This window comes from Cygnus olor, chromosome 5 (genome assembly GCF_009769625.2).
Source record: "Cygnus olor isolate bCygOlo1 chromosome 5, bCygOlo1.pri.v2, whole genome shotgun sequence".
NCBI lineage: Eukaryota > Metazoa > Chordata > Aves > Anseriformes > Anatidae > Cygnus > Cygnus olor.
In genome coordinates this window covers 1,676,580-1,696,905 of record NC_049173.1, presented here as the reverse complement: position 1 = coordinate 1,696,905, position 20,326 = coordinate 1,676,580, and the positions used below count along the sequence as shown (strand labels likewise).

The following is a 20,326-nucleotide window of genomic DNA, read 5'->3' as shown; positions in this document are numbered from 1 at the left end:
ATCAGAGAACTGAAATACAAACACTTGGCAATCAAGCAACAGGAACGGTAAAATTTCTGCTTCCCACAATGCCCATCATGCCTATGGGGCTGCAGGGGTTGGGGAGAGGATGGATGGATGGGTAAAAGTCTACCCCATGGTATCGAAACAGAGAAAGAGGGCAACTGAGAGCTTACTTGAAAAATAACTGGGAGTGACTTTGTGGGTCTTTCTGCAGTAAGACTTTAGGGAACTGTATTTTGGATTTATTTATTTATTTATTTTAAATTGTGCTGTGTATATGCAGCACAAACAAACTTGTCAGGGTAACTCACAATATTGAAAACATTTAAATGTGTCCCTTTTACCAGTCTGAATGACAGGGTCAGGGCTCCAAAAGTGCCCTAAGATAGAAATTTTGCCCTGGCAAAATGCTGTAAGTGAATTAATTGTGCTACAGACGGTTTGGATTGTCCTTGGGGTGTGACAGCAAACGTTCATGGCAATCGCTTGTAAGTCCATGTGTGAGTGCTCAGTACGTACTGGTAACATTCACTTTATTTACTAACAATTCAGTATAACAAGAGTGATACAGATGAATGCTACTTGGTAATTTAAGTAATCTTAAATTTCCTGGCTGATTTCTTAAGAATTCAAGATATGATATTTTTTGTCCAAGGTGAAGTTAACCTAAAAAAGAATTTATCTTGAAATTAGTAATCTAGTACTCTCTGAATTCTGAAAGGCAATAACTTACATTTTATCTCCTTCTGACTATATTGTATTTATGGATCTAGTTAACTTGATTTAGTCTTTAAAATTTAACTAACACCTTGGCAAAGTTATAAAGCTGATGCTCATTTGTGCTATTGAAATACCAAATGGGAATAGTCTGCCTAGCACCAGAACACATTAGTGTTTAAAATTTATTTAAAAATGAAGTAATCTGTATTTCTTTGAAAAGCCCAAGTGTACAATTCAGGCATAGATTACATTGAAAACAAGATCAGTTGGTGTGACCTTTTGACTGGAAGAGGTGGAAAATGGTCTCTCTCTCTTCATCTTCCTTCAAGCTGCTCTTCAAGTCCCATCCTTCCTTGTCGCCAAAGAGAAGTTGAACCCATGAACAAAAGAGGAATGAGCTGCAGGCAAAAATTAGGTTCTTTGTATGACTTACCACATTCATTGTTAATAAAAAGGGCCTATATATATATCTGTGTATAATATATGCACTTGCATATTCCAGCATACATATAAATGTCATAGATTTTTCATTACATAGTTTTTCCATTGTATTTTTCAATTTTTTCTTATATCATTGTCAGTTTTTTTGTTTGTTTGTTTGTTTTGTTGTCATTTTTTCCTGCTTATGCATACAAAATCTAATGTAACTCACTCTGGATGCTGAATAGCATGTCAGGAAATTTTACTAGTATAGGTAAGCCGCATGCAGTGTAAATACAGGTTGAACTGTGATCAGACAGTTTGCTAAGAAGCTTTTTCTTGCTTTAAAAGGTCAGTGGACAATGTGACAACAGTGTGACACAAGCAAACATGATCAGCAATGCCATCCAACTTAACCAGGCTTCAGAAACTTTATTGCCTTGGATATGATCAGTCTGCTTTAACCTCTCCAGTGGTCAGCTCTTTCTTTGTTCTTTCCCTCTTGTCTCATCTCCCTACAGTGACTTTGTACTCATCTGCTGGTTTTATTTAAAGTCATTCATTTTCTGGTGCCAGACAATGAATTGATTTTTTTTTTTTCTTCTGCCCAGTATCCTTGTTGACCTATAAGGGCAAAATGTTTTACTCCTTCATCTTTTAAATTTTTTTAGTGGTACTACTTTATTTTGTCTGTACACTTTTATTCCCATGAGACGAACAGACAACACCTCCTGGTGTGTGGTCATCAGCGTTGGTGATGGTATGGTGATGACTTAGCTGTGAACCTGATGACAAATAACTGCATCAAAGGACGTGAAATGACAAGTTGAGGCCACAGCTGGTGTGCTGGGGCAGGTCTGGGCTCCCATGGACAAGAATGACAGGGAACTTGTGGAGCAAGTCAAGAAAAAGGCTGTGACAATGAAGAAGGGACTGGAGCATCTCTCCTATGAGGAGAGGCCGAGAGAGCTGGGATCAGCCTGGAGAAAAGAAAGCTCAGGAGGTTTTTATCCTCTTATCCATGTGTATAACTGCCGGAAGGGAGGGTGCAGAGATGGAGCCAGACAAAGGGGAAAGACTGAACATTTACAAATATTTCTGTTGTTGTTGTTGTTTTAACTGTGAGGACTTTTGAACACTGGCACAGGTTGCCCAGAGAGGTTGTGGCGTCTCCATCGGAAACCATCTGGACAGGAGCCTGGGCAACCTGCTCTGCACTGCACAAGGTGACCTGCAGAGGTGCCTTCCAGCCTCTGCCACTCTGTGATTCTGTGAAACAGTTTATGCCAGAAAAACTGATTGTCAGCCATATATCTGGTACAGCCTAAACTATTTTCTCAACTGGAAATTGTTCTTGAAGCAATAGAATTTGCTGTTGTTATAGCTGATGTAAACTAAGGAAACGATTAATTTCTTTTAAATTTAGCTAAAAAAAAAATCATTTGCTTACCTAGGTTTATCGTGTCATTGGGAGTGTGATCAGTGTTGCCAAAAAGAGCACTTAATTTTCTGGTTTGGACAGTTATGGCACTATGGGATGAGCTGCCCAGAGGTGCCTGTCATTCCTGATACCCCGAGAGAGCCTGGACAGAAGCACAGGGCTCTGAAGGCAGCCTGAGCATCAGCTGGACTGGCCCGAAGGGGACATCCCTGCACCCCGTGCTGTGCAGCAGCTTGGCAGGGGGCTGCAATCGGGAACGAGCCCTGGAGAAGCTGAACACTGCTAGACAAATCTCACACATTAGCTATTGCTCAATACATGCATTAATTAAAGCGCCTTAACTCCTGATTAATAACGATTTACTGGTGCAAGTACGTAAATACTTTACTGAATCCTAATTGAGTTTGTAATAGCTGCCGTGAAGCATAAAATAGACCTGTGCTGGGTACCCCATGTGAAAATGGGTCCGCGTTGAAACCAGTCTGTGCTGGCAAGCCAAGTCCTCCGTTCGTGCTGTAACACCAAGGAGTTATTTATCAGCACGTTTTGGGTTTTTGTGATTTATCAAGTTCACTGTCACTAACGTTGATGTGATACTCCGGTGTTTGGGATAATTTCTGTATTCATTATTGAAGCTCCTTGTCCTCCTTTTTTCACTTTCTTTCATCATTTATTTAATGAATTGGAATATTTAGATCTTTTACACTGCAGTTATGTCACTGCAAGCTGACATTGCTGCCACTTTAGCAGAGCTGCTAACCGTTATTTACCAAAATAACTATGGAAAAAGCAGACATCCTTCTCTTTAATCTCTGAAAAAAAACTTTGTTTCCAATCACACTGCTCTATGAACTGTTTTCCTGTTTTCCTGACTACTGCTTGGCATGGGTTGAATCAGAACGATGGATGTATCATTTAAAAATAACTACTCTAAACTGCTCTGTATTAAAATCTTGTCTTCATGGGCAGTCTCCCTGGCAAGCTGGATTCATGCACTAGAGCATTTGCATACTCTGGAATATTTGCTAGCAAGAGCTTTCTAGAAAATAGCAGCCCAGGTTCTGTCCTGACTGGTGAACTGCCTCCACCTTGTCAAATGATACACACACGCCTACTGGACCTAGATGTAGTCCCTATTTATAGCTGTTGGACATAGGTCAAAACCCACTAAATTTGCTCATTATTGTCTTCATTTTCAGAGACTGCATGGCTGCATCTCTTGGGCTTGGAGGGTTTTTTTTTGTCGAAGTGTGGTGATCTGTGTGGCATGCAAAGAACCTACAAAGTGTTACATCTACTCTGGAAGTCTTTCCCCCCCAGCACATATTATTTTTGAAACACAGCGACACTATTAGAGTGAAATATGTGAAATCAATGTTAAATTAGTGAGAATTAAGTGAAATCCCCTAGTGATGTGCTTTGAGGTGGCTGTCTTCTTGAATATCCATTGTTTGCTCAACACAGAGCTTTCCTATACTGAAATGACTGGCTCCCTGGGTTATTTGCCACTTCTCTGGGACAGTAAATTCTGTGTTCAGGCTGCCGGGATGATAGGTAGAACTTCATTTATGGAAAACCAATTCACTCTGTCCAAGAACTGGGATCACTAAGCTTTAAGGCCTAGTTTTATGCTGAAGCTTTAAGATGCTGGTGTATAAAAGCCTTCAGGCTTAGCTCTGCTCTACTATTACTGCCGTAATGCCACATCAGTGACTGAAACTGTATTTCCATGCCATTGCTTAGCAGTATCAGTCCTCTGATATCTCCTGTTTTATGCTGTTCTGTTTTTCTTTTTAAAAGCCAACTGGAGAGCTCATATAGTAGTAGGCAGGTATAAATTTCTTCCCTTGTAATATATTTAATAATCTGAAGCTAAGGAGCAGTGTTAAAAAGGAGTGTGTTGAAATGACGGTAAAAACTAAAAATACTCTGAAGCCTGTGGAAATTAACTCACCTAGTTATTGAAGAAGATCATTTAAATATCAGCTGGTAGATAGAAGCCGTCTCATTATCAGTGACAAAAGGCCACAGTCCTCAGTTGTATGATCATTTGGACTAAATTTATTGATATTGACTAATGTTTTTCACCACTGCGAAGACGTGTCTAACCTGCCTAACTACCTGTATAAAGAGAATTCCTGAAACTGTAATATTTTACCCTTGAATATAACTCCATGTATTGTTCATACTATACAGTATACAGCTGAGGTTCTGTGATTGCAACATGAACTACTGCCTTGCATCTAAAAATAATGATTTATTTTTGTACATATTGCGCTCTAAAAATAATGCTTTATTTAAAGTTAATGTCATTAATATCAATGTGCCTTTGAGGGATGTGGCATATATATATATATATGACATAGATATGGCATCTATCTATAGATGTATATATACAAGGATACTGGGCAGATAACATAAATCGCAGATCTGTGATCACCTCAAAAATTATAAGTTATAGAGAGCTTAAAATAAAGCAGGTCAAGGATATATATACATTTCTCATCTCTCCTCTGTTTTTTGAAGACCTGGAATGAAAAGCAAGAAACAATTTCTTGCTTGTAACTTTATATTGTCCTCAAATCAAACAGATTTTCATTTCTTTGTTGCCACTGCTGCTTTGGCCTTCCCAGTTGCCAATGACTTTCAGCGTTAAACTGAGGGTCAAGGTAACTACAGATGTTATGTGAGATGTGGAAGAAGTAGCACACAGATGATAAAACGCTTCTGTGGGTTTGTCACAGCTAGCCTAGAGGGAAGAGCACCCTCTCCCACTGCCAATGTGCCTGTAGAGGAGACACTGCAGGAGCAGTTGGGGGATGTACCTTTGCTCTTACCCGAGAGAACAGACAAGCTCTTGGAAGAACTGTTGGTTTGGCCAGTTACACTTTCAATACAGCCCAGACCACTACGCAAAAGCAATGGTGATGTTTTAACCTGCTTGAAGTGTTGTCTCTGCAGTCCTGCCCTCTTGGCATGCAGTGGAAAAACAGCTGCTGTGTCCTGTGGGGACAGCACTGGGACATACACACCTTCAGAGGCAACAGGGCTGCTTTGACTGAAGAACACAGAAAATGAAAAAAGGGGAAAACACAATTTTCCATCATCTAATAGATTTTGTGGAAAGAAAACCATTCTCTCTACATCAGATCCCCAAACCTAAAAGTACAAGAACTGCTTTACAAGACCACAATAAAGATTTATCAGGCCTAACATCCTGTCCTCAGTGGTGTCAGCGGGAAATAACAAAGAAAGAAATGAAAACAAGGGTCACACGTACTCCTGTTGCCTTAGAGCAGTCCCTGGAGAGCTACCAATAAGAGACTTTGAGTCAGGTATCTCTTTGCACTACAGCTCTCAATATTCTTCTTTCATACATTTATGCAATTGCTTTTTGAGCCCATGTTAATAACAGCATCTACAGGAAAGGGATTTCACAGTTTACCTGCATGGTGCACGAAGGAGAGCTCCTTCTGCTTGCTGGGGCTCTGTCTCCCATCTGACACCACTTGGCTGTTTTGTTGGAAGTGATGGGAACAGTTATTCCCTGTGCGCTGTCTTCAGGGCATTCCTGATTTTGTAGACGTCTGCCATGTTCTTCCAGGATGAGTTTTGGCTATTTAATTATTCCTCGTATGAAAGGCTGTTCATACCTTAAATCGTTTTTGTTACTTTCTTTATGTGTTTTTCACTTCCCTTTCACCACGGAGGTCGATACCTTCCCCCTGCTCTTTCTACATGCCTCCACAGGAGTCTGGTGGCTTTACCTTGCTGGGCAGCTGAACTCCACCACATCCGCTCTCACTCCCCCTCCTTAGAAGAAGAGGCAACAGAAAGGTTGTCCTGGAAGCAACAGAAAATTATTAATTAAAGGGCTCCAGATATTTATTTCATCTTCTGCTGCTTCTGAACAGCTTCAACACGAGAAATGGTTTCATGGAAGTGATGGAGCGTTTGTAGCATGCCCCGAGTGTGGTGTCTGCAGTGACGCAGGTAACGCCTGCAGCCTGCAGGTCCCTCTCAGGATGCTTTGTGTCACCAGACATGCCATACTGCCTTTCATGCAATGCTCAGACCAAAGAATGTGCTAAGCATTATCTGGCAGTTGCCCTTCCTGCTACTGGCTTTGCTCACCCACTTGGCCATGCTCAGAACAGACTTTTACATGTTTTCCAATTTACCAGGTGGCAGGTCTGGTGGTGCACTGAGAGGTCGATGAAAAGTAAAAAGGAACTGAGCTGGGACAGAAAAATCCCTCTCCCACCACTACCCTGCTCCTCTGGTGTTTGCCGCAGGGCAACATGTCAACCATGGCAGTCTGGGTCACATTCCCCAAATGGTAAAACACCATCTTTGATTTTTAGTTTTTAGATTTGAATTGATATCTATATGATTCATAATGAACCTGCAACATATCACAATGTAATATAATATAAAACAATACAATATCCACTACTGTAAAGGTGTCCTTTTTCAAATGACTGTGGCATGCAGGAATAGGTTTTAGAGAGCACTTGGGCATCTCCTGCCCATTGATGTCAGTCTCAGTTTTGGGACCCTTAAGCCATATGCAAAGGCAGGTTGTGCCTTTGTAAGAGGATGCACAGGAAGGGTCTGGGATGGTCAGGAAAGGATCTCTCTTCATTAAAATTTACTGAGACTTGGGGAACCAACTGGATCAATCCTGTGTGTCCAGCAAGGCCCAGCTCCTCATAACACCCCTAAAAATGCAATGCTACGTTTTATGTGGATGCTGGTAGATCTGCCTACACCTTTCCATGCCCGTTTCCTCACAAATATGGCTGTTAGGAACTTAGTTCTTGTTATAGTCACTTCTGATCAGAATAATGAGGAAACACTGGAGAAGCCTATGTCCAACCCGCTGTCATGGGGCTCACTTGTACCGAAGGCCAGGGAGCTGAAGTGAAGGGGAGGCTCTTCATGCCAACAGGGCAAAACCATGAGAAGCAGATGCCTCTTGGTGCTGCTGCCAAGCCTGCCTCTGATTGATGAGGAGCTCCTCTGGGGCTTAGAGCAACCTGATCTAATGGAAGACGTCCCTGGCCGTGTCAGGGGGGTGGAACTAGATGTTCTTTAAGGTCACTGTAAACCCAGCCTGCTCTATGATTCAAAGACCAACATGTCTCCCCAGCAGGTTTTGAAGCCTTCGCACTGCGCATGCTGGCACACGGGTTTGCTCCCTTCTGGTCAGCGCTGACTGGTCTATTTAGCAGAAACCACATGGCCTTGCAGCAGCTGGCACTTTATATAAATGTGTGCATCAATAAATAAACCACCTTCTCCAGGAAGTTGCTTTTAAAAGCTCAAGATTTATGTATCTGAGCAGGATGTTTGTTACAGAGAATGATTTTAATGTGCTTTGGTGGAGCAGAGAAGCAGAATGCAAAGAGAGGTCTTGCATCAAGGATGCCCACAAAGCAGGATGCAAGCAGCATGCTAACATGACTGCATAGACCTGTGATTAATGGCATCAGTTAGCATGTTGGGAGGGAGCAATAACATCTCTCTTGATTGTTTGGATATGTGAACAGGGAATGGAAGATGCAAATGAAACCTCGGGAGTGAGTTTAAAGAAACCCCTGGGTACAACCTACTGGAGGGGCTGCCCTCTACCAGGACTTGGTGGAAATATCTCCATGTCACTGGGAAGGCCCAGCTTCATCTATATACAAGCGCTGCTAGCATGCATCAGCCCTGTAATCCCAATGACCTTGGTCCTCTCGCTGATGACACCCACCAAGCAGGGAAGGTGCAAGACAGGAGCCATTAGGTGTGCAGGAATCTTCAGTTTTGTTTCCTCTGGGCACTATTGATTTCAATCTTCTTTATACACCTGGCATGAAGCTTTCATAATCTTTTCTAAAGTTTGTACTGAAGGCTCTGCTCAGACTTTGTATCTTCTTTCTTGCAACTTGAAATCTTATTCTTCCCAACCATATTTAGTTTATTTATTTATTTATTTATTTATTCCCCCATTGAGTCTGTTCTGACAGTGAATTTCTTAGAAAAACTATGCACAATGCGGTAAAATAATTTGTTTTTAGGGCAAGCTATTTTTCAGGCTAGTTCAGTCTCTTCACATCTTTGTCAGGTACTCGCCAGAGCCACACTGAAAACTAAAGTGACTCTTTGCCTACTTTCCAAAACTGGTGGCCATTCATATTTTGCAGTTAGAAGGAATGAGACAGCTCCATCACAGAGTCTCAGTTATATTTAAATATTTGTATTTTCATTAATTCACTTGTCTCTGAGTTGTTTCCCAAACAGAGCAGCAGTTCCCAAACAAAAAGATCCATAATTTACAGTGAAGTGTTAGAATGCAAGTAGTATCTTTTCCTTTCCTTTAAATTCATTCAACATGTCTATTTTATTTTGAATTGATTCATAAGAGTTCTTAGAAGACTTATATATAATTCATAAACAATTTCTATTTTTTATGTCCCTTAAGCTGGTTTGATTACTTCTTCCTTATCTTTGTTTCTTTCCTCCATTTTTTTTTTTTTTTTTTTTTTTTTTTCTGGCAAATGTAATGCTAGTTGCCATGGTAACTTCTGCTTTCTACTATCTTTTAGATATTTTTCCCTCCCCTTTCCCTGCCTTCCCAGAAGAAACTGCTGGTCCATTTGAAGACCTCTCCCCTGCTCACCTCCTCACTGGCTGCACCGTTGCACTGGCCGCAAGAGATTTCCACAGAGAAACTGCAAAGAAATTTCCCAGGCTCTCTGCAATCTTTGTAAGCCCCAGGGACACCCTCCAGCACACGCAGGTACCACTGGCTCCTTGCAGCAGCTGCCTGCTGTGCACCTTGTGCTGCAGAGCCAGGAAGGAGAGAGGACAGATCCTGATGCTCCATCTGCATCCTCATCTCCATGTCCATGTCCATGTCCATCTCTTTGCCCACTTCCATCTCTTTGCCCAGCTCTCAGGTTCACCCTCCCCATTGTCCAAAAGAAAAGAGAGAGGGAGAGAGAGGGAGAGAGAGGGAGAGAGAGAGAAAGAGAGAGAGAGAGAACAATAAATGAATAAATAAAAAAATACAGACCAACCAACGCCCCTAGCTGTATGTATAACAGCTTTCCCATGGCCCACCATCCTAGTAGGCCCAAGCCTGCTCCCCTTGGAGAGCTGAACCACTCGGATGAGAGGGTGGGCAAGGACCCAAGTTTATAAACGTGGGATTTAGAGGCCATCCTACATTTTTGAGCTGATTGAGGCAGTTCAGGGAAAGCTATGAGCTAGCACTGCCCTCTGTATCCTACAGGGCACTTCCAGCTTTTATTGCTGGGAAGTCTGTGCTTTGTAGCTGGGTCTGTGCTGGGATCCCCATGGCCACGGGAGAGGTATGAGGTGAGGGATATCTCCAGGTGCCCCTTAGCTCTCAGCTCCCTGCATCGTTCTGCAGCCTGTCGCAGGGTGACGGGAGGGTTTGGCAAACCTCCCCGACGCCTTTCTGCTCGGGCTGTGGTGAATGCACACAGCACTGGCCACAGCTCACGGTCACATCAGAGAGACAGAAGCAGTAGGACAGAAGTGAACATGCTGTTTATGTGCCTGTTTTGCTGAAATATGCATTTAAACATAAATAAGTAACAACAGCAAAGTGAGTGGAAGGAGCACAGGCAGGTTTATCATTTCATATGATTTTATAAATAACTCTGCAATATTCCCACTCCACAGTACTCCTCACACCAGCTTGGATTCACCACCCTCAGCTTTTTAATCCTCCTTTGGGAAGCAAGCTGTGGCAGCGTATGGCACATGGAGCAGCTCCCCAAGGCGACGGCAGCACTGACCCCTCCTGGTGCAAAGGGGTGCAAAAAGGTTCCCCCATGGGACCCACTGGGAGGGATGGAGGAGGAGAAGGTCCCATTCAGGGTGACATTTGCAGGAACTTTGTCCACTTTACTGGCTCTGCTCATGCACTGGGAAAACTGGGCAGCTTGGGAGTCCCCAGGTCTGCCTGCCCATCACAGCTACTGTCTTTGGCTGTTTTTTTTTTTAGACCATCGTATACAAATGTCTGTGGGTACAGCCCAGCCTCACCTGCTATTCCTGTCTGTGCTCACCAGAAATAACTGCTTCCCTGCAGGGGAATTACTGCCGCTGCCCATCTACTGCAGGGAAAAAACTGCATGGCTCACATAGCTTGAACCAGATCAGAGTTGAAGTGGTTTATTGACTTATTAACAACACTTAATTAACTGGCAATCAGTGAACTGCACATTCGAGATCAATATCAGTAATGCCACAGGTAAGCCACAGTGCAAGACACTCACAAAATAGTGGTAAACACCTGCAAATTTCTCAACATGTCTATAATCCCAGTTATAATTACAGGTTGTAATTACACAGACACACACACGATGTGTGTACAAGCACCCTTGCCAGTGGCAGGTGATGGGAAAGCTGCTCTGTGTGACCTTGGAGAGGTCCTGTTGGCATCGGGGCTGCTTCTGCCCCCAGCAAACCGGCTTTTGACTCTTTCCATTCCCAGGTCTCTTCCCACCGTTATAAATGTTCATGCTTCTTTTCAAGCTTCTCGGCTTCAGACATCTTTTTGTGACCACTCACTCCCAGTTTAATCCAGGTGATGGTTCCTCCTTAAGACGGCTGGCTTCGGACAAGCTCTCTCTGGTTTAGCATTTCTGTCCCCCCTCATGCGGTGTGCCACGTCCAGCCAGCGTCAATCCTGCTCTGCAAAGCACCTGTACATGCAGGGAGAGCTGAGGGAGGAAAGGTGTGTCCTGGTGACTATCGCTGGTGACAATCACACTTGTTTCTCCTTGGCAGACAAGGTGAGCACAGACACACTCGTCAGCATCTCAGGCCTGTGAACTACAAGTCCCAGATCGTTTGTGTGTCTCCATTGTGGCACATTTCCACGAAGTCAGAGCAAGGTGAGTCCATTGGGAACTCCACCAATGCAGAGTTTGGTTTTCTTTTCAAGGTGTTGGTTTCAGGTGAGGTGTACCTGGTGAATGAAATTCTGTGGAACAGGGGGAGTGTTACTTCTTCTCTATTTATTGCTGCTGAAAAATTGCAACTAGGCTTGAAACAGAAGTTTTCTCCTTCAATTAAAAACCAAACCAAACCAAAACCCAAAGAAATAAAAACAGGAGAACCAAGAACCAGATAAATGGTTCCAATATTGATGTGACCATGAAGTTTCCATGAGTCTTTGGTAGCAGCCATGGGGGAGAATGGCGAATGAAGTGCCTTTTTTCTCACATCAGAGAATCTCAAAACAGAATGCAACACCAAATAATCACACTCCACCTTTCTGTGTGTGTGAGGAATACCAAAATGTTTCAATCTGCATTACTAGCCCACAGAATTAGCATATAAAGCCATTCACTCTGAGACAGATAATCTGCAGTATGACCTTGCTATTTCCTGCTTTAAGAGAGCAGGCTGAGGGCCAAGGTTTTTTTTTTGTGTATTGTGTGCTGTTCTTTAACATATATAAATAATACATGTTCAGAAGGAAAAGAAAAGCTATTAGCAAACACAAAGACAGCATGAGGGGCCCATGGTAAGTGCATAATTTATTCCTCCCTTTTCCTTCCAAACTAAAAAGAGATGGGGAAGGGGGGTTAATTTGCTCCAGTGTTTAGTTAATTACCTCAAGCATTCCACAACATGGGTTTTACAAATATTTGTGCACTACTAACTTGTTATATCTAATTTATATACCGTTTAATATGTTACTGTTGTAGTGTCTCATGACCCAGCTAAGCATCTGAAACAGGTCAAATGAGCAAGAATTCTGCTTTCTCACTTTGCTTCCTTATTTTTGGGGTTATTTCACTCGTTAAAGCAGCATCCTTTGACACGAGTTCTGCAGCGAGAATATCTGCTTTATTGTAATTATTTCTATTACTTGTAATAATAATATTATTAGTAGCCCTTGCATGTCAGCAGCAGTGGAGGCTTTGTGGTGCCTCCAGCCCACGACAGCAGGAGGTCCCATCTGTCCCTGAGTGCCACCTGCTGCTGGCACCTCTGTCCCGAGGCAAAGCTGTGGCTGCTGCTCCCTCCTCTCCTCCACTGCCATGTGTCCCCCTGCCCTCTGACAACACTTTGTGTGGCCGTACTGTGAACTCGATCACTAAAAAACTCTTCCTCACTAAACAGGGGTGTTTGCTTGTTTTTATCCAAGGTTTCTGTAAAATGCATGTAGCTGGCATATGGAACTTGTACATGTACAATGCTACAGACCTGGAGAGATATTTCTGAGTCTCCTGAAATGGGTTTCTGGGAGTGCATAATATTTATTGCTTTAAAAGGCACCAAATCTGAAATTTTGAGAAAGCACAGTTTATTTTGGAACAGACATCTGGTGGCTGTTGTGTGATTTTATTTTCTCCAATTTAATTAATGCACTTTAATCTGGCTTCCTAAACAAGTAGTCCAGCTCAGACATCAGCCCCCAAACTCCCCCATGTCTTCTTAACTTTTGTCAAATTTTTGGCCAGCTTCAAACAAATGTGACAGTGGTGTACACGTATCAGTTGTGTTTCTACACTATTTGTGGAAATGTGTAGCCTGCTCACTCCTCACTACTAATAACTGAGCAAGGCTCGCTTTTTATTTCACCCACTATTAGGCATCAGAGAGTGCACTTGAGACCTTACACATACATTGCATGAAGCACAGCTTCATCAGCTTCAGTGTTCAAAGGAGTATTTTTTCTTGTGCTCTGTGTTACTGGTTTCAATCAGGTGATCCCACTCCTTGCGCATCAGCCAAGCAGGCAAGAGGTCTCTCTGCCCCAAAGCCTGCTGCTTTCCATCCAGCAGTTTTTCCATTTTCTTGGTTGATTGGGAGTCAAGCGTGGTGTGGCGATGGTCCAGAAGTCCCTCTCTCGGCTCCTGCCCAGGCACCCGTGAGTGTGCATCACCTCTGAGCAGAGCAGAGTTGATGTGTCTGCAGTTTCTTTGTACTGAGACGCAGAAGAGGTAAGTTGCTTATGGTTGACAGCAGTTATGGGAGTTTTAATTTGTATTCCAGGAGTGCAGAAAGAACCAGTATTTAGTGCTTTTCTGACAATGCCATCCACAATGCACTTACTCCTTCTTGCAGCAATTTCCTTTCTTCTACACTTTATTTTGTTTTGGAGGCTTGGAAAGAACTCTTTCTGCAGGAATAGAGGTGAAAATATTTCCCTACTAAAATGTTTCAGATTGACTGTTATTTCTCTTTCCTTCATTTAATTTCATTCCTTCAACCTCTTGTGCTTAAAAGTTAGCATTTATATGTGCCCACATAATTTAAAACCTTTCTTCCTCTTTCTAGATTCTGCCTGGGGACCAGCAGGTAGGTAGATTTGCCTCATTTCTTTCCCACTAATGCAAAACAAATGAATAGCTGCATATTAGAAATAACCCATATTGTACTCATCATAAAACATGCCCATCACAATGTGACAGAGAAGCCTAAGAAGCACTGGACTTCAGAGAAAGCTGGCACCAGCAAAATTATCCCACAGCACCATGTACTTCAGCAGTATCTGCAATAACAAAAATTTCAGCAAAAGGCTCAGTTGCTGGATAAAGATGCTGCAGCAAAGCAAGATGTAATGGAGAATTGCAAAGGATAGGAAATGTATGATTAACTGATCTCAAAAAAACGGGAACTCACCTACTTTATGATCAAATAGCGCAGTACATTTCCATGGACTTGGGCAGCTCACTTTAAAGTCAATATTAGATGATTTTACAAGGGAAGGAGGGAAAGAAGTAATCCATCACATGAAGAAATATGAAACTGCTGAAAATAATTCTAAGGAAGAATGTGGTTATGTTGGAGTTTACTGTGAATTCGTATCGAATTCATTCACAGTGGACTTGTCAGGATAAACGTCCTGGGAGGAACAGGCTGGAGCCTCCTGCCCACACCTCAAAGTCCAGCTCTGAAAGCTGACCTGCTGCATTCTGCACCTAGTTGCTGGGCTGAAACAGAGAGCTCTGAAAACAGACGAAGGGCTGATGGTTGAAATAACAGACGTGTGGCTGGATACAAATTAGGGCTCCTTAAGCTTTCCAGGGAGCCGGTAAACCATGTAGATTGTTAAAGCACCAAGTGTCCTGTGTTTGGGTTGTTTTATTGGTAAGATGAGATTGTGCGTATTTGTACAAAACACTATTTTCAAATGCTGTATTTACAACTCATTGCAGGACCCGAAGGGGAGAGCTGGTGTAAACCAGCCCAGTCTGAACTATTAATTAAGGCAAGTGACAGCAACAGCGACCTTCAGGGCAGTGAGAAGATGGAAGGATCCTGCCCCCCTCTTCTGGTGATCAAGGGTCCTTCCTCATTGCAGTCATTGCCCAGAGCACTGACCGAGAGGGTGGGAAATGCTGTTTTCTGGAGGCGGGGGGGTGTTGTGCACATCTGGTTTTGTATCTGCAATAATTAGTTGCTCAGGCAAAACAGGTTCGTTTGAGCACCTGTGGCTTTTTGCATGTATTCCTTACCTCACCACCAATACTTTTTAGGTGAAACACAAGGGTTAGTGTCTGAAAACTGTGTGCTGTTTTCAGAGATGCTGAGTTTCTGCTGCTTCCATGGAGCCTGGAGGGATTCTGTGGGTTTAACCCCTCTGCAAGGCACAGTAATTCCTCAGGTGCCCAACTTGCAATACCTTACTTCTTCCTTCTAATATTGCAAGATAAACACAGGTCTAAATCTCACGCAGGGTTGGCATCGCTTGTGTAGGTGCTTTGAGTTGTAGTTATCTGGTGAGAAGTGGGAGGAAGGAGTTTACGATGACTGCAGCACACCGTCACCAACGCTTCAGTAATGAGTGGAAATGTGGCCTCTCCTAGATCTTCATGAAACCTTCCTAGCTGACAAGAAAAGAAAATTTAGTATTTTTAAAGTAAGCTAAAAAACTGCTATTTATATTTCAGTGTAAAACAGGACATTTCAAATGAAATGAAAAATTTACATAATTTTTGTTAAGTAGTATAACGTAGATCATTCTCTGTCAAAAGTGTTTTACAAGAAATCTCTTGGCTGAAACTGTTACAGTAGCTCAAGATACATAGTCCATGCTGTAATTACACTCAAAATATACAGCAATCTTACAACACAACAATTGTGTTATTTTCCTTAGAAGAAAATAACACTGACATTTTGCCACATGCCCTAGTGACATTCAGCATCTCATAGACTTGGGCTGAACAGAGAGTCTCACCAACCATCTTGCATTGTTCAATTTTTATTATGCTCTTCAGCATTTTTGATTGGCATTAACAGCTTGACACTGTTAGGAGAGAAAGAGGAGCTTTTCATTGTCTGTAATTATGAGACAAGTAGATTTGATGCTGGATGAATCAATAATTCTATTTCAAGCAAATGCTCAAATTTGTAGTCTTTAATTCCAAGAAATATTACATGTATTCAGAGAAGGCATCGTTAAATAGAAGTAGTGATAATTGCCTGCCTGTCTTAAAAAAAAAATAAAATAAAAAAAAGTTGACCTTGCATATAAATTTTCCCTCAAGGAATCCATTAGTCTTTTTTATGTTAGTTAGCACAGTTGGTAGTAATGATTCAGAGAATAAATGAACTAATAGCTTTATGCATGATCTGGGGTGACTGACCTGAAATGGCTGGGAAGAGTTCATATAAAAACCGGTATGCTTCATTTGCTGTCAAATGCTGTTTTGACTTTTATGTGGCCTTTGTTGCTGGACATACAGATCCTCCAGTTCCTCGCTCAGGATGCCGAGGTGAGAAGAGACCTGTGCTGTTTGTTACCATGAGGGCGCTGCATGCAAGCTGCTGATGGCATGAGGGCTGCGTTTCATGGATGAGCCATGAGTATCTGCCTCCTCTGCTTTATCCCCACCAACGCAGCTTTCTGCATCACTGGCAAAGAGACTGCGGAAATGTTTTATTATTGCAAGATGTATTTCGCAAGGCAGATGTGGATTTAGGCATTGTATCAGACTCTGTCACTGCTTTATACTGCAGGAGGGACACTGGAGGTTGCCCCCTGTGCCTGCACTGATCAGCCAGGCAAGGTCCTGCGGTGCCTTGCACGTGTCGGCTGCCTGCTCCCTGGCTGCCTGCATTACCCCTCCTGCCTTCTTGCTGCACAGCCTGTAGAAGTCTTTCCCAGGAGATCCACCTCTTTTGATTCTACTTTTAAAAACTGTTGATATCTTTCAAAATTATTTTCCTTCTTTTTTGATCAGCTCCAGTGCAGGGCTGTGTGTGCCCAGTTATATCTCTGTTTACTGGAGAGTACTCTTCTGCACGAATGCTCAAGCAGATATTGTGGAGACACGAGCCACAGCACAATCGCTGCATCCACATCTTTATCAGTCAACTCCTTCAAGGTCAAGATCTTGTCACAAGCTGAAAGAACTCATCAAAGCAACAGCTTTGAGGAGATAAACTGCTGCAGGTGTCATCCAGTTCATCAATGCAGTCCTTCAGGTTGTCTGACAGAGTTCCCAGACCAATTGTCACTGCTTTGTCCTTTCCCTCCTTATTCTTTGTAACCCTCTTCTCCAGTAGTGGAGGTTACAGACTCTTTTCCTGTAATCTTTACCAGATGCTCATCCCAAGGAGAGAGATGTGCTGTAACGGAAGGTGTTTTGGTAGAAATGAGACCAAAATTTCTGAATCAACAAGATTCCCTTACTTGCACTGAACTGTCCTGTAAAAATTTTCAGTTTGCCCTTTCCTTATCCTAGGGCTGATTTTTTGGTACTGTAGGCTCTCATTTCCCAGCCTTATCAGGACAGTGCTGGTAACAGCCCCCCAGGGAAGGGCACCAGCTCTGAGCTGGACAGCCCTGGCCTGCTGTAGGTTCACCATGGGACATTGCATTTTCTGCATCAACCATTGCTTCCATCAGCACTGAAGGGACAATGTCCAACACACAGCTGGGCATTCTCGTGTGCAGAGAGCCTGGCTGTGCCTGTAAGCAGAGCGGGCAGCAGAGAGTGGCCCCGCATGGCACTTGGGCTGATTTGCTCTGGAGTGCCCAGGCTGAGGGACGTCGCTGCTTTCCAGCTGCAGCTGGCATCTCCATGTGGCTGCACAAAGCAGTGGGTGGAAGAGGTGATAGTCCAGCTTTTCTCAGCACTGGGGTCATCACAGTAATTGCTTTCAGTACTTAGAGGTGGCTTACAAAAAAGTTGGGGAGTGGCTTTTTACTTCGGCAGCTAGCGATAGGACAAGAGGGGATGGTTTTTAAATTGAAAGAGGTGAGATTTAGTTTAGATGTTCGGAGGAAATTCTTCCCTCAGAGGGCAGTGAGGCCCTGGCGCAGGCTGCCCCGAGGAGCTGTGGCTGCCCCATCCCTGGCAGTGCCCAAGGCCAGGCTGGATGGGGCTGGGGGCAGCCTGGGCTGGGGGCAGCCTGGGCTGGGGGCAGGGGACCCTGCCATGGCAGGGGCTGGATATTTATTGTTGCTGACATGCCTAACAAATATACTCCTATAAACCCTTATTTAGCAATTGTTCTTAATTTGCATTCATAATCCCTGCATTTAAATGTTATGAAACCTTTCCAGTTGAATATTCACATTTGCACATCAGATCTGAATTCTTCAAGGCTTTTTTCTTCTCTATTATTGGTTTTCATCCACCCTAATAAGTAAAAGTCCAGTTTAGGGCACAGGTATTTCAGTGCTTTTGGCAGGATCACCCAGCTGTGCTCCAGCCTCACATTTTAACTGAAAGACTTAGCTTTAGTGTTCAGCTGTAGCAGGGTCATGTTAATGGTGCTTCATTCTTGGGGCTCGCCCAGTCCAACACCACTTGGTAATGAAAAAAATAAAAGCTTCCTTTTAATCCTAAAGGAGATTTTAAAATGTGGAGCTAAAACGTGCTCCCAGACCCCTCATGTTTCTAACAAAGGAATCAGACATCATCCATGGTGGCACCGCTGGGTCTGCTTAGAGTGTGGAGCGAGCTCTGGCCAGGGCATCTGCTGGCCAGGGCCCTTCATTTGCCTCCCTCAGCCCTGGCACAGCTCGAGCTTTGTGAAGGTTTACACACTTACCTCTGCCCCACCACCATCTCCAGGCCTTCTGAAATCACAGCAACTCCTCTGGAAGGAGATGTGCCCCATTAAATACAAAAATTGCTGAAGGAGGATTTGAAACAAGGATGATTGAATGATGATACTCACAGAAGCAGAGAGGCATACGGAGGAATGAAAGCAGATCATTTGCAGATTAGCAGTAAAACTTGTACACTTGAGGAATAGAGCAATACTCAGTCTGTCAGAGAGCTGAATTCTCTGCTAATTAAAAGTGTTAGACTTCAGCTGAATTATCCCTATACCTCAAGCTCAAGGAGTCCTTACTGCAGCCTGTGCAGCATTCATGGCATGCCAAGATGGGGGTAGCTGGGGGACGGGCACTGCTGAGCTTCAGCTGCTCAGGTTTCCTTCCCAGACTGCCCTGGGTAGTGCCTTGATCCTTACTGGCTTTTGAATTTAGGTGTGTTACAAAAATTAAAGAGCATGAAAAAAGCCTACACGTACGTAGTCAACCTCAAATTCATGATGCTGAGGAAAGGAGGAAAATGACTCTTTAAGTAAAAGAAAAATGAAGTATGAAAGACCCAAATTCTTACAATAAGTAAGAACAAGTACAAGATGGTATTTGGGTATAGTATATAAAAAAAATACATTTCTGGGTGAAATGAATAGAGAAGTTAATGGTTTGGTAAAAAGGAATTGTATTATCAAAACATTATCAGCAAATAAGTTACCTAATTGCCTTCTTAAATCACAGATGGAAGGGGTCTGGAATCTAAAAAATTTTAGATGAGTTTTTTCTTCCCCAAAATACAAGCCAATTAAATTATCTCAGAGATGATTAGATGTTGAGCGTGACATGTTCAACAGAGGAGTTCCAAGGAAAGATTCAAAGTGAAAGAAAAGGCAAGAGCAAGCAGAGAATACATTTGCAATGAACCTGCAATGACCTTTAGGAAACATACGTAACTGACTCTTTTGTGGGTCAATGGACTCAGGAAGCTCCCAGCTGACAGATCCCTGGGGACAGGACAGGATGCAGGGGTGTGTCACCAGCTGTGTCTCTTCTCACAATCTTCCCTTGGCGTTCACAGTGGGCCACAGTTGGCATCAGGACATTAGGCTTCATTCTGTCTTGCTGCTGATGTTCCTGTATTCCTCTAGAGTGCCTTCCTCTCCTGTCCATTATTCTGAGATACATTTATATGTAAAAGGCTTTGAATTCGTCATGGCAGACTACAGAGCTTAGAAAATGAGTACAAGCAATTTAGAGCAATATTGCTAGGTTGGATATTGACAAAAGGCTAAAAATGATTAAGAAGCAGGGTGGATTACCTTCCCAATGGCAGAGATAATATCCTATCTCCGGCTATCTGGGAGATGCAGACACCAGAGAAGAAGAGAACGGATTCCTGAGGCAATGGCCCGCAAAGGAAGATGTATCATGAGTACCAGGGAAAGTACAAAGTCCATTAGACCGTGCAAGGTCCCAGAGGAGCTGGTGTATGAAAGCTGGATGGATTTGCAATATTGACTTTCTTTCTCAACAAGAAAATGAATCATTGAATATTATTATTGAAGAGGAAATGACACAGAATAGAAACTTGTAATAAATCACTATCTGATTGGATTTACTGAAGCCAAAAAATTAACCATAGGAAAAAAATTGCTTGGTGCCACAGCTTAGACAGTAGATTCTCAGATGCACAGGTTTTT

General features: G+C 43.0%; 1 long non-coding RNA gene across 1 annotated transcript in view; it reads right to left on the bottom strand.

Moving 5' to 3' along the window:
* The window catches only part of LOC121071271, a 478,323-nt gene that overhangs the window by 88,075 nt on the left and 369,922 nt on the right, over nucleotides 1-20,326 (bottom strand). The window lies entirely within an intron of this gene.